This window comes from Oncorhynchus nerka, linkage group LG3 (genome assembly GCF_034236695.1).
Source record: "Oncorhynchus nerka isolate Pitt River linkage group LG3, Oner_Uvic_2.0, whole genome shotgun sequence".
NCBI lineage: Eukaryota > Metazoa > Chordata > Actinopteri > Salmoniformes > Salmonidae > Oncorhynchus > Oncorhynchus nerka.
In genome coordinates this window covers 87616089-87632031 of record NC_088398.1, presented here as the reverse complement: position 1 = coordinate 87632031, position 15943 = coordinate 87616089, and positions in this window count along the sequence as shown.

Here is a 15943-nt window from a genome sequence, read left to right as displayed (position 1 = left end):
GAACAGAGAGACGGCCAGGTCATGGTGGAAGACACCGTTCACACCAGAACAGAGAGACGGCCAGGCCATGGTGGAAGACACTGTTCACACCAGAACAGAGATGGCCAGGCCATGGTGGAAGACACCGTTCACACCAGAACAGAGACGGCCAGGCCATGGTGGAAGACACCGTTCACACCAGAACAGAGACGGCCAGGCCATGGTGGAAGACACCGTTCACACCAGAACAGAGAGACGGCCAGGCCATGGTGGAAGACACCGTTCACACCAGAACAGAGACGGCCAGGCCATGGTGGAAGACACCGTTCACACCAGAACAGAGACGGCCAGGCCATGGTGGAAGACACCGTTCACACCAGAACAGAGACGGCCAGGCCATGGTGGAAGACACCGTTCACACCAGAACAGAGACGGCCAGGCCATGGTGGAAGACACCGTTCACACCAGAACAGAGACGGCCAGGCCATGGTGGAAGACACCGTTCACACCAGAACAGAGACGGCCAGGCCATGGTGGAAGACACCGTTCACACCAGAACAGAGACGGCCAGGCCATGGTGGAAGACACCGTTCACACCAGAACAGAGACGGCCAGGCCATGGTGGAAGACACCGTTCACACCAGAACAGAGACGGCCAGGCCATGGTGGAAGACACGTTCACACCAGAACAGAGACGGCCAGGCCATGGTGGAAGACACGTTCACACCAGAACAGAGACGGCCAGGCCATGGTGGAAGACACCGTTCACACCAGAACAGAGACGGCCAGGCCATGGTGGAAGACACCGTTCACACCAGAACAGAGAGACGGCCAGGTCATGGTGGAAGACACCGTTCACACCAGAACAGAGAGACGGCCAGGCCATGGTGGAAGACACCGTTCACACCAGAACAGAGACGGCCAGGTCATGGTGGAAGACACCGTTCACACCAGAACAGAGACGGCCAGGCCATGGTGGAAGACACCGTTCACACCAGAACAGAGACGGCCAGGCCATGGTGGAAGACACCGTTCACACCAGAACAGAGACGGCCAGGCCATGGTGGAAGACACCGTTCACACCAGAACAGAGAGACGGCCAGGTCATGGTGGAAGACACCGTTCACACCAGAACAGAGAGACGGCCAGGCCATGGTGGAAGACACCGTTCACACCAGAACAGAGACGGCCAGGCCATGGTGGAAGACACCGTTCACACCAGAACAGAGACGGCCAGGCCATGGTGGAAGACACCGTTCACACCAGAACAGAGACGGCCAGGCCATGGTGGAAGACACCGTTCACACCAGAACAGAGACGGCCAGGCCATGGTGGAAGACACCGTTCACACCAGAACAGAGACGGCCAGGCCATGGTGGAAGACACCGTTCACACCAGAACAGAGAGCCAGGCCATGGTGGAAGACACCGTTCACACCAGAACAGAGACGGCCAGGTCATGGTGGAAGACACCGTTCACACCAGAACAGAGAGACGGCCAGGCCATGGTGGAAGACACCGTTCACACCAGAACAGAGAGACGGCCAGGCCATGGTGGAAGACACCGTTCACACCAGAACAGAGACGGCCAGGCCATGGTGGAAGACACTGTTCACACCAGAACAGAGACGGCCAGGCCATGGTGGAAGACACCGTTCACACCAGAACAGAGACGGCCAGGCCATGGTGGAAGACACCGTTCACACCAGAACAGAGACGGCCAGGCCATGGTGGAAGACACCGTTCACACCAGAACAGAGACGGCCAGGCCATGGTGGAAGACACCGTTCACACCAGAACAGAGAGACGGCCAGGCCATGGTGGAAGACACCGTTCACACCAGAACAGAGACGGCCAGGCCATGGTGGAAGACACCGTTCACACCAGAACAGAGAAGCCAGGCCATGGTGGAAGACACCGTTCACACCAGAACAGAGACGGCCAGGCCATGGTGGAAGACACCGTTCACACCAGAACAGAGACGGCCAGGCCATGGTGGAAGACACCGTTCACACCAGAACAGAGAGACGGCCAGGCCATGGTGGAAGACACTGTTCACACCAGAACAGAGACGGCCAGGCCATGGTGGAAGACACCGTTCACACCAGAACAGAGAGACGGCCAGGCCATGGTGGAAGACACCGTTCACACCAGAACAGAGAGACGGCCAGGCCATGGTGGAAGACACCGTTCACACCAGAACAGAGACGGCCAGGCCATGGTGGAAGACACCGTTCACACCAGAACAGAGAGACGGCCAGGCCATGGTGGAAGACACCGTTCACACCAGAACAGAGACGGCCAGGTCATGGTGGAAGACACGTTCACACCAGAACAGAGACGGCCAGGCCATGGTGGAAGACACCGTTCACACCAGAACAGAGACGGCCAGGCCATGGTGGAAGACACCGTTCACACCAGAACAGAGACGGCCAGGCCATGGTGGAAGACACCGTTCACACCAGAACAGAGACGGCCAGGCCATGGTGGAAGACACCGTTCACACCAGAACAGAGACGGCCAGGCCATGGTGGAAGACACCGTTCACACCAGAACAGAGAGACGGCCAGGCCATGGTGGAAGACACCGTTCACACCAGAACAGAGAGACGGCCAGGCCATGGTGGAAGACACCGTTCACACCAGAACAGAGAGACGGCCAGGCCATGGTGGAAGACACCGTTCACACCAGAACAGAGACGGCCAGGCCATGGTGGAAGACACCGTTCACACCAGAACAGAGACGGCCAGGCCATGGTGGAAGACACCGTTCACACCAGAACAGAGACAGGCCATGGTGGAAGACACGTTCACACCAGAACAGAGACGGCCAGGCCATGGTGGAAGACACCGTTCACACCAGAACAGAGACGGCCAGGCCATGGTGGAAGACACCGTTCACACCAGAACAGAGAGACGGCCAGGCCATGGTGGAAGACACCGTTCACACCAGAACAGAGACGGCCAGGCCATGGTGGAAGACACCGTTCACACCAGAACAGAGACGGCCAGGCCATGGTGGAAGACACCGTTCACACCAGAACAGAGACGGCCAGGCCATGGTGGAAGACACTGTTCACACCAGAACAGAGACGGCCAGGCCATGGTGGAAGACACCTGTTCACACCAGAACAGAGACGGCCAGGCCATGGTGGAAGACACTGTTCACACCAGAACAGAGATGCCAGGCCATGGTGGAAGTTCACACCAGAACAGAGACGGCCAGGCCATGGTGGAAGACACCGTTCACACCAGAACAGAGACGGCCAGGCCATGGTGGAAGACACCGTTCACACCAGAACAGAGACGGCCAGGCCATGGTGGAAGACACCGTTCACACCAGAACAGAGAGACGGCCAGGCCATGGTGGAAGACACCGTTCACACCAGAACAGAGAGACGGCCAGGCCATGGTGGAAGACAGTTCACACCAGAACAGAGAGACGGCCAGGCCATGGTGGAAGACACCGTTCACACCAGAACAGAGACGGCCAGGCCATGGTGGAAGACACCGTTCACACCAGAACAGAGAGACGGCCAGGCCATGGTGGAAGACACCGTTCACACCAGAACAGAGACGGCCAGGCCATGGTGGAAGACAGTTCACACCAGAACAGAGACGGCCAGGTCATGGTGGAAGACACCGTTCACACCAGAACAGAGACGGCCAGGCCATGGTGGAAGACACCGTTCACACCAGAACAGAGACGGCCAGGCCATGGTGTTCACACCAGAACAGAGACGGCCAGGCCATGGTGGAAGACACCGTTCACACCAGAACAGAGACGGCCAGGCCATGGTGGAAGACACCTGTTCACACCAGAACAGAGACGGCCAGGCCATGGTGGAAGACACCGTTCACACCAGAACAGAGACGGCCAGGCCATGGTGGAAGACACCGTTCACACCAGAACAGAGACGGCCAGGCCATGGTGGAAGACACCGTTCACACCAGAACAGAGACGGCCAGGCCATGGTGGAAGACACCGTTCACACCAGAACAGAGACGGCCAGGTCATGGTGGAAGACACCGTTCACACCAGAACAGAGAGACGGCCAGGCCATGGTGGAAGACACCGTTCACACCAGAACAGAGACGGCCAGGCCATGGTGGAAGACACCGTTCACACCAGAACAGAGACGGCCAGGCCATGGTGGAAGACACGTTCACACCAGAACAGGACGGCCAGGCCATGGTGGAAGACACCGTTCACACCAGAACAGAGACGGCCAGGCCATGGTGGAAGACACCGTTCACACCAGAACAGAGACGGCCAGGCCATGGTGGAAGACACCGTTCACACCAGAACAGAGACGGCCAGGCCATGGTGGAAGACACCGTTCACACCAGAACAGAGACGGCCAGGCCATGGTGGAAGACACCGTTCACACCAGAACAGAGACGGCCAGGTCATGGTGGAAGACACCGTTCACACCAGAACAGAGAGACGGCCAGGCCATGGTGGAAGACACCGTTCACACCAGAACAGAGACGGCCAGGCCATGGTGGAAGACACCGTTCACACCAGAACAGAGACGGCCAGGCCATGGTGGAAGACACTGTTCACACCAGAACAGAGACGGCCAGGCCATGGTGGAAGACACCGTTCACACAGAACAGAACATGGTGGAAGACACTGTTCACACCAGAACGGCCAGGCCATGGTGGAAGACACCGTTCACACCAGAACAGAGACGGCCAGGCCATGGTGGAAGACACCGTTCACACCAGAACAGAGACGGCCAGGTCATGGTGGAAGACACCTTTCACACCAGAACAGAGACGGCCAGGCCATGGTGGAAGACACCGTTCACACCAGAACAGACACGGCCAGGTCATGGTGGAAGACACCGTTCACACCAGAACAGAGAGACGGCCAGGCCATGGTGGAAGACACCGTTCACACCAGAACAGAGAGACGGCCAGGCCATGGTGGAAGAGACCGTTCACACCAGAACAGAGACGTCCAGGACATGGTGGAAGACACCGTTCACACCAGAACAGAGAGACGGCCAGGCCATGGTGGAAGACACCGTTCACACCAGAACAGAGACGGCCAGGCCATGGTGGAAGACACCGTTCACACCAGAACAGAGACGGCCAGGTCATGGTGGAAGACACCGTTCACACCAGAACAGAGAGACGGCCAGGCCATGGTGGAAGACACCGTTCACACCAGAACAGAGACGGCCAGGCCATGGTGGAAGACACCGTTCACACCAGAACAGAGAGACGGCCAGGCCATGGTTGAAGACACTGTTCACGACAGAACAGAGACGGCCAGGCCATGGTGGAAGACACCGGCTGTTCACACCAGAACAGAGAGACGGCCAGGCCTTGGTGGAAGACACCGTTCACACCAGAACAGAGACGGCCAGGCCATGGTGGAAGACACCGTTCACACCAGAACAGAGACGGCCAGGCCATGGTGGAAGACACTGTTCACACCAGAACTGAGAGACGGCCAGGCCATGGTGGAAGACACCGTTCACACCAGAACTGAGAGACGGCCAGGCCATGGTGGAAGACACCGTTCACACCAGAACAGAGACGGCCAGGCCATGGTGGAAGACACCGGCTGTTCACACCAGAACAGAGAGATGGCCAGGCCATGGTGGAAGACACTGTTCACACCAGAACAGCGATGGCCAGGCCATGGTGGAAGAGACCGTTCACACCAGAACAGAGAGACGGCCAGGCCATGGTGGAAGACACCTTTCACACCAGAACAGAGAGACGGCCAGGCCATGGTGGAAGACACCGTTCACACCAGAACAGAGACGGCCAGGCCATGGTGGAAGACACCGTTCACACCAGAACAGAGACGGCCAGGTCATGGTGGAAGACACCGTTCACACCAGAACAGAGAAGGCCAGGCCATGGTGGAAGACACCGTTCACACCAGAACAGAGACGGCCAGGCCATGGTGGAAGACACCGTTCACACCAGAACAGAGACGGCCAGGCCATGGTGGAAGACACCGTTCAAACCAGAACAGAGAGACGGCCAGGCCATGGTGGAAGACACCGTTCACACCAGAACAGAGACGGCCAGGCCATGGTGGAAGACACCGTTCACACCAGAACAGAGACGGCCAGGCCATGGTGGAAGACACCGTTCACACCAGAACAGAGACGGCCAGGCCATGGTGGAAGACACCGTTCACACCAGAACAGAGACGGCCAGGCCATGGTGGAAGACACCTTTCACACCAGAACAGAGACGGCCAGGTCATGGTGGAAGACACCTTTCACACCAGAACAGAGACGGCCAGGCCATGGTGGAAGACACCGTTCACACCAGAACAGACACGGCCAGGCCATGGTGGAAGACACCGTTCACACCAGAACAGAGAGACGGCCAGGCCATGGTGGAAGACACCGTTCACACCAGAACAGAGAGACGGCCAGGCCATGGTGGAAGACACTGTTCACACCAGAACTGAGAGACGGCCAGGCCATGGTGGAAGACACCGTTCACACAGAACTGAGAGACGGCCAGGCCATGGTGGAAGACACCGTTCACACCAGAACAGAGACGGCCAGGCCATGGTGGAAGACACTGTTCACACCAGAACAGAGACGGCCAGGCCATGGTGGAAGACACTGTTCACACCAGAACAGAGAGACGGCCAGGCCATGGTGGAAGACACCGGCTGTTCACACCAGAACAGAGACGGCCAGGCCATGGTGGAAGACACCGTTCACACCAGAACAGAGACGGCCAGGTCATGGTGGAAGACACCGTTCACACCAGAACAGAGAGACGGCCAGGCCATGGTGGAAGACACCGTTCACACCAGAACAGAGACGGCCAGGCCATGGTGGAAGACACCGTTCACACCAGAACAGAGACGGCCAGGCCATGGTGGAAGACACCGTTCACACCAGAACAGAGAGACGGCCAGGCCATGGTGGAAGACACCGTTCACACCAGAACAGAGACGGCCAGGCCATGGTGGAAGACACTGTTCACACCAGAACAGAGACGGCCAGGCCATGGTGGAAGACACCGTTCACACCAGAACAGAGACGGCCAGGCCATGGTGGAAGACACCGTTCACACCAGAACAGAGACGGCCAGGCCATGGTGGAAGACACCGTTCACACCAGAACAGAGACGGCCAGGCCATGGTGGAAGACACCGTTCACACCAGAACAGAGATGGCCAGGCCATGGTGGAAGACACCGTTCACACCAGAACTGAGAGACGGCCAGGCCATGGTGGAAGACACCGTTCACACCAGAACAGAGACGGCCAGGCCATGGTGGAAGACACCGTTCACACCAGAACAGAGAGACGGCCAGGCCATGGTGGAAGACACCGTTCACACCAGAACAGAGACGGCCAGGCCATGGTGGAAGACACTGTTCACACCAGAACAGCGATGGCCAGGCCATGGTGGAAGACACCGTTCACACCAGAACAGAGAGACGGCCAGGCCATGGTGGAAGACACCGTTCACACCAGAACAGAGAGACGGCCAGGCCATGGTGGAAGACACCGTTCACACCAGAACAGAGAGACGGCCAGGCCATGGTGGAAGACACCGTTCACACCAGAACAGAGACGGCCAGGCCATGGTGGAAGACACCGTTCACACCAGAACACGGCCCATGGTGGAAGACCGTTCACACCAGAACAGAGACGGCCAGGCCATGGTGGAAGACACCGTTCACACCAGAACAGAGACGGCCAGGCCATGGTGGAAGACACCGTTCACACCAGAACAGAGACGGCCAGGCCATGGTGGAAGACACCGTTCACACCAGAACAGAGACGGCCAGGCCATGGTGGAAGACACCGTTCACACCAGAACAGAGACGGCCAGGCCATGGTGGAAGACGGCAGAACAGAGAGAGGCCAGGTCATGGTGGAAGACACCGTTCACACCAGAACAGAGAGACGGCCAGGCCATGGTGGAAGACACCGTTCACACCAGAACAGAGAGACGGCCAGGCCATGGTGGAAGACACCGTTCACACCAGAACAGAGACGGCCAGGCCATGGTGGAAGACACCGTTCACACCAGAACAGAGACGGCCAGGCCATGGTGGAAGACACCGTTCACACCAGAACAGAGACGGCCAGGCCATGGTGGAAGACACCGTTCACACCAGAACAGAGACGGCCAGGCCATGGTGGAAGACACCGTTCACACCAGAACAGAGACGGCCAGGCCATGGTGGAAGACACCGTTCACACCAGAACAGAGAGACGGCCAGGCCATGGTGGAAGACACCGTTCACACCAGAACAGAGACGGCCAGGCCATGGTGGAAGACACCGTTCACACCAGAACAGAGACGGCCAGGCCATGGTGGAAGACACCGTTCACACCAGAACAGAGACGGCCAGGCCATGGTGGAAGACACAGAACAGAGACGGCCAGGACATGGTGGAAGACACCGTTCACACCAGAACAGAGAGATGGCCAGGCCATGGTGGAAGACACCGTTAACACCAGAACAGAGATGGCCAGGCCATGGTGGAAGACACCGTTCACACCAGAACAGAGACGGCCAGGCCATGGTGGAAGGTTCACACCAGAACAGAGACGGCCAGGCCATGGTGGAAGACACCGTTCACACCAGAACAGAGACGGCCAGGCCATGGTGGAAGACACCGTTCACACCAGAACAGAGACGGCCAGGCCATGGTGGAAGACACCGTTCACACCAGAACAGAGAGACGGCCAGGCCATGGTGGAAGACACCGTTCACACCAGAACAGAGACGGCCAGGCCATGGTGGAAGACACCGTTCACACCAGAACAGAGACGTCCAGGACATGGTGGAAGACACCGTTCACACCAGAACAGAGAGACGGCCAGGCCATGGTGGAAGACACCGTTCACACCAGAACAGAGACGGCCAGGCCATGGTGGAAGACACCGTTCACACCAGAACAGAGACGGCCAGGTCATGGTGGAAGACACCGTTCACACCAGAACAGAGAGACGGCCAGGCCATGGTGGAAGACACCGTTCACACCAGAACAGAGACGGCCAGGCCATGGTGGAAGACACCGTTCACACCAGAACAGAGACGGCCAGGCCATGGTGGAAGACACCGTTCACACCAGAACAGAGACGGCCAGGCCATGGTGGAAGACACGGCTGTTCACACCAGAACAGAGAGACGGCCAGGCCTTGGTGGAAGACACCGTTCACACCAGAACAGAGACGGCCAGGCCATGGTGGAAGACACCGTTCACACCAGAACAGAGACGGCCAGGCCATGGTGGAAGACACTGTTCACACCAGAACAGAGAGACGGCCAGGCCATGGTGGAAGACACCGTTCACACCAGAACAGAGAGACGGCCAGGCCATGGTGGAAGACACCGTTCACACCAGAACAGAGACGGCCAGGCCATGGTGGAAGACACTGTTCACACCAGAACAGAGAGGTAGCCAGGCCATGGTGGAAGACACTGTTCACACCAGAACAGAGACGGCCAGGCCATGGTAGAAGACACCTTTCACACCAGAACAGAGACGGCCAGGCCATGGTGGAAGACACCGTTCACACCAGAACAGAGAGACGGCCAGGCCATGGTGGAAGACACCGTTCACACCAGAACAGAGAGACGGCCAGGCCATGGTGGAAGACACCGTTCACACCAGAACAGAGACGGCCAGGCCATGGTGGAAGACACCGTTCACACCAGAACAGAGACGGCCAGGCCATGGTGGAAGACACCGTTCACACCAGAACAGAGACGGCCAGGTCATGGTGGAAGACACCGTTCACACCAGAACAGAGACGGCCAGGTCATGGTGGAAGACACTGTTCACACCAGAACAGATGGCCAGGCCATGGTGGAAGACACCGTTCACACCAGAACAGAGACGGCCAGGCCATGGTGGAAGACACCGTTCACACCAGAACAGAGACGGCCAGGCCATGGGGAAGACACCGTTCACACCAGAACAGAGACGGCCAGGCCATGGTGGAAGACACCGTTCACACCAGAACAGAGACGGCCAGGCCATGGTGGAAGACACCGTTCACACCAGAACAGAGACGGCCAGGCCATGGTGGAAGACACCGTTCACACCAGAACAGAGAGACGGCCAGGCCATGGTGGAAGACACCGTTCACACCAGAACAGAGACGGCCAGGCCATGGTGGAAGACACCGTTCACACCAGAACAGAGACGGCCAGGCCATGGTGGAAGACAGGCAGAACACGGCCAGGCCATGGGAAGACACTGTTCACACCAGAACAGAGAGACGGCCAGGCCATGGTGGAAGACACTGTTCACACCAGAACAGAGACGGCCAGGCCATGGTGGAAGACACCGTTCACACCAGAACAGAGACGGCCAGGCCATGGTGGAAGACACCGTTCACACCAGAACAGAGACGGCCAGGTCATGGTGGAAGACACCGTTCACACCAGAACAGAGACGGCCAGGCCATGGTGGAAGACACCGTTCACACCAGAACAGAGACGGCCAGGTCATGGTGGAAGACACCGTTCACACCAGAACAGAGACGGCCAGGCCATGGTGGAAGACACCGTTCACACCAGAACAGAGAGACGGCCAGGCCATGGTGGAAGACACCGTTCACACCAGAACAGAGACGGCCAGGCCATGGTGGAAGACACCGTTCACACCAGAACAGAGACGGCCAGGCCATGGTGGAAGACACCGTTCACACCAGAACAGAGACGGCCAGGCCATGGTGGAAGACACCGTTCACACCAGAACAGAGAGCCAGGTCATGGTGGAAGACACCGTTCACACCAGAACAGAGAGACGGCCAGGCCATGGTGGAAGACACCGTTCACACCAGAACAGAGACGGCCAGGCCATGGTGGAAGACACCGTTCACACCAGAACAGAGAGACGGCCAGGCCATGGTGGAAGACACTGTTCACACCAGAACAGAGACGGCCAGGCCATGGTGGAAGACATGGTGGAAGACACTGTTCACACCAGAACAGAGACGGCCAGGCCATGGTGGAAGACACCGTTCACACCAGAACAGAGACGGCCAGGCCATGGTGGAAGACACCGTTCACACCAGAACAGAGACGGCCAGGCCATGGTGGAAGACAGTTCACACCAGAACAGAGACGGCCAGGCCATGGTGGAAGACACCGTTCACACCAGAACAGAGACGGCCAGGCCATGGTGGAAGACACCGTTCACACCAGAACAGAGACGGCCAGGCCATGGTGGAAGACACCGTTCACACCAGAACAGAGAGACGGCCAGGCCATGGTGTTCACACCAGAAAGATGGCCAGGCCATGGTGGAAGACACCGTTCACACCAGAACAGAGACGGCCAGGTCATGGTGGAAGACACCGTTCACACCAGAACAGAGACGGCCAGGTCATGGTGGAAGACACCGTTCACACCAGAACAGAGAGACGGCCAGGCCATGGTGGAAGACACTGTTCACACCAGAACAGAGAGACGGCCAGGCCATGGTGGAAGACACTGTTCACACCAGAACAGAGACGGCCAGGCCATGGTGGAAGACACCGTTCACACCAGAACAGAGAGACGGCCAGGCCATGGTGGAAGTTCACACCAGAACAGAGAGACGGCCAGGCCATGGTGGAAGACACCGTTCACACCAGAACAGAGAGACGGCCAGGCCATGGTGGAAGACACCGTTCACACCAGAACAGAGACGGCCAGGCCATGGTGGAAGACACCGTTCACACCAGAACAGAGACGGCCAGGCCATGGTGGAAGACACCGTTCACACCAGAACAGAGACGGCCAGGCCATGGTGGAAGACACCGTTCACACCAGAACAGAGACGGCCAGGCCATGGTGGAAGACACCGTTCACACCAGAACAGAGAGACGGCCAGGCCATGGTGGAAGACACCGTTCACACCAGAACAGAGACGGCCAGGCCATGGTGGAAGACACCGTTCACACCAGAACAGAGTTCACACCAGAACAGAGACGGCCAGGCCATGGTGGAAGACACCGTTCACACCAGAACAGAGACGGCCAGGCCATGGTGGAAGACACCGTTCACACCAGAACAGAGACGGCCAGGCCATGGTGGAAGACACCGTTCACACCAGAACAGAGACGGCCAGGCCATGGTGGAAGACACCGTTCACACCAGAACAGAGACGGCCAGGCCATGGTGGAAGACACCGTTCACACCAGAACAGAAGACGGCCAGGCCATGGTGGAAGACACCGTTCACACCAGAACAGAGACGGCCAGGCCATGGTGGAAGACACCGTTCACACCAGAACAGAGACGGCCAGGCCATGGTGGAAGACACCGTTCACACCAGAACAGAGACGGCCAGGCCATGGTGGAAGACACGTTCACACCAGAACAGAGACGGCCAGGCCATGGTGGAAGACACCGTTCACACCAGAACAGAGACGGCCAGGCCATGGTAGAAGACACCTTTCACACCAGAACAGAGACGGCCAGGCCATGGTGGAAGACACCGTTCACACCAGAACAGAGACGGCCAGGTCATGGTGGAAGACACCGTTCACACCAGAACAGAGAGACGGCCAGGCCATGGTGGAAGACACCGTTCACACCAGAACAGAGACGGCCAGGCCATGGTGGAAGACACCGTTCACACCAGAACAGAGACGGCCAGGCCATGGTGGAAGACACCGTTCACACCAGAACAGAGACAGGCCATGGTGGAAGACACCGTTCACACCAGAACAGAGGCCAGGCCATGGTGGAAGACACCGTTCACACCAGAACAGAGACGGCCAGGCCATGGTGGAAGACACCGTTCACACCAGAACAGAGAGACGGCCAGGCCATGGTGGAAGACACCGTTCACACCAGAACAGAGACGGCCAGGCCATGGTGGAAGACACCGTTCACACCAGAACAGAGAGACGGCCAGGCCATGGTGGAAGACACTGTTCACACCAGAACAGAGACGGCCAGGCCATGGTGGAAGACACTGTTCACACCAGAACAGAGAGACGGCCAGGCCATGGTGGAAGACACCGTTCACACCAGAACAGAGACGGCCAGGCCATGGTGGAAGACACCGTTCACACCAGAACAGAGACGGCCAGGCCATGGTGGAAGACACCGTTCACACCAGAACAGAGACGGCCAGGCCATGGTGGAAGACACCGTTCACACCAGAACAGAGACGGCCAGGCCATGGTGGAAGACACCGTTCACACCAGAACAGAGACGGCCAGGCCATGGTGGAAGACACCTGTTCACACCAGAACAGAGAGACGGCCAGGCCATGGTGGAAGACACTGTTCACACCAGAACAGAGACGGCCAGGCCATGGTGGAAGACACCGTTCACACCAGAACAGAGACGGCCAGGCCATGGTGGAAGACACCGTTCACACCAGAACAGAGAGACGGCCAGGTCATGGTGGAAGACACCGTTCACACCAGAACAGAGAGACGGCCAGGCCAGGTTCACACCAGAACAGAGACGGCCAGGTCATGGTGGAAGACACCGTTCACACCAGAACAGAGACGGCCAGGCCATGGTGGAAGACACCGTTCACACCAGAACAGAGACGGCCAGGCCATGGTGGAAGACACCGTTCACACCAGAACAGAGACGGCCAGGCCATGGTGGAAGACACCGTTCACACCAGAAACAGAGACGGCCAGGCCATGGTGGAAGACACCGTTCACACCAGAACAGAGACGGCCAGGCCATGGTGGAAGACACCGTTCACACCAGAACAGAGACGGCCAGGCCATGGTGGAAGACACCGTTCACACCAGAACAGAGACGGCCAGGCCATGGTGGAAGACACCGTTCACACCAGAACAGAGACGGCCAGGCCATGGTGGAAGACACCGTTCACACCAGAACAGAGACGGCCAGGCCATGGTGGAAGACACCGTTCACACCAGAACAGAGACGGCCAGGCCATGGTGTTCACACCAGAACAGACACGGCCAGGTCATGGTGGAAGACACTGTTCACACCAGAACAGAGAGACGGCCAGGCCATGGTGGAAGACACCGTTCACACCAGAACAGAGACGGCCAGGTCATGGTGGAAGACACTGTTCACACCAGAACAGAGACGGCCAGGCCATGGTGGAAGACACCGTTCACACCAGAACAGAGAGACGGCCAGGCCATGGTGGAAGACACCGTTCACACCAGAACAGAGACGGCCAGGCCATGGTGGAAGACACCGTTCACACCAGAACAGAGACGTAGCCAGGCCATGGTGGAAGACACCTGTTCACACCAGAACAGAGAGACGGCCAGGCCATGGTGGAAGACACTGTTCACACCAGAACAGAGATGGCCAGGCCATGGTGGAAGACACCGTTCACACCAGAACAGAGACGGCCAGGCCATGGTGGAACAGTTCACACCAGAACAGAGAGACGGCCAGGTCATGGTGGAAGACACCGTTCACACCAGAACAGAGAGACGGCCAGGCCATGGTGGAAGACACTGTTCACACCAGAACAGAGAGACGGCCAGGCCATGGTGGAAGACACTGTTCACACCAGAACAGAGAGACGGCCAGGCCATGGTGGAAGACACCGTTCACCAGAACAGAGAGACGGCCAGGCCATGGTGGAAGACACCGTTCACACCAGAACAGAGAGACGGCCAGGCCATGGTGGAAGACACCGTTCACACCAGAACAGAGAGATGGCCAGGCCATGGTGGAAGACACCGTTCACACCAGAACAGAGACGGCCAGGCCATGGTGGAAGACACTGTTCACACCAGAACAGAGAGACGGCCAGGCCATGGTGGAAGACACTGTTCACACCAGAACAGAGACGGCCAGGCCATGGTGGAAGACACCGTTCACACCAGAACAGAGACGGCCAGGCCATGGTGGAAGACACCGTTCACACCAGAACAGAGAGACGGAACATTATTGGCCATTGTGAATGTCCCTGGACAGCGTGGAGGGTATATCACCATGTGTGCAGCCGTTATCCAGCAAGGCATCCTCCATCACCATGCCAACCTTGTTCCCTACAACACCGCCCGTCTCATCACATTCCTAGACACACTACATGGCATCATCATTCCAGCTGAGCAGAGGGGTGGACCAGAGCAGCCAAGGTATGTTGTCATCTGGGACAACGTGAGTTTCCACCGGGCTGCTCTGGTCCGCAACTGGTTCATCGATCACCAACAATTTATTGTTCTATACCTCCCACCATATTCCTAAATCCATTTGAAGATATTATTGGCATGGTGTTATTATTGACCATTATTGACCATTATTGACCTTTATTACTTCCGGGTTGGAGCGAGCGGTCGCATCCGCGCTTCGGTCTGCAGGTTGTATAACTTTTCATTACATTTCATTACATTTCATTATAGTACAACGGTTTGATTTGTCTAATCTTAGCAATTTCTTCTTAGCTAGCTACATAGCCGTCTTTGTATCAAAGATAATTGCGTAATTATCGTATTTCGTCGTCCTCCTATCTGCCCAGCAGCTAGCCAGCTAGCTAACGTTCACCGTCTACCGTAGCACTGTAGTAACTATCACACTCAACTGAACGACTTGATTAGTGTAGTGTTAGCTAGCTACATAGTTGTCTTTGCTGTCTTCGTATCCAAGATAATTGTGTAGTTTAGAGTGTGTAGTCTTAGAGCGATTATCTTAATTTACCGAGGTTAGCTAGCCAGCTATTTGTCGTCCTTAACGTAGGAGTCACTCCTAGCTAGCCAACAGCTAGCCAACGTCTACTGAATAGAACTTTCGCATTCCGGTCGCATTCCGCTTCGCTCCACAGGTAGTATCACATTTTCATTTCATTTCATTACAGTCCCAACGGTGTGATTTGTTTGATCGTAGCTAGCTACATAGCTAGCTACATAGCCGTCTTTGTTTCAAAGATAATTGTGTAGTCTAGAGCGATTTTCTAGGTTAGCTAGCCAGCTATTGTCGTTCTTTTAACCTCTTCAGTCGACCCTCTACTTTTTTGAACATTTTGTTAAAAATCGCGCAACATTTCAGCGCCCTGCTACT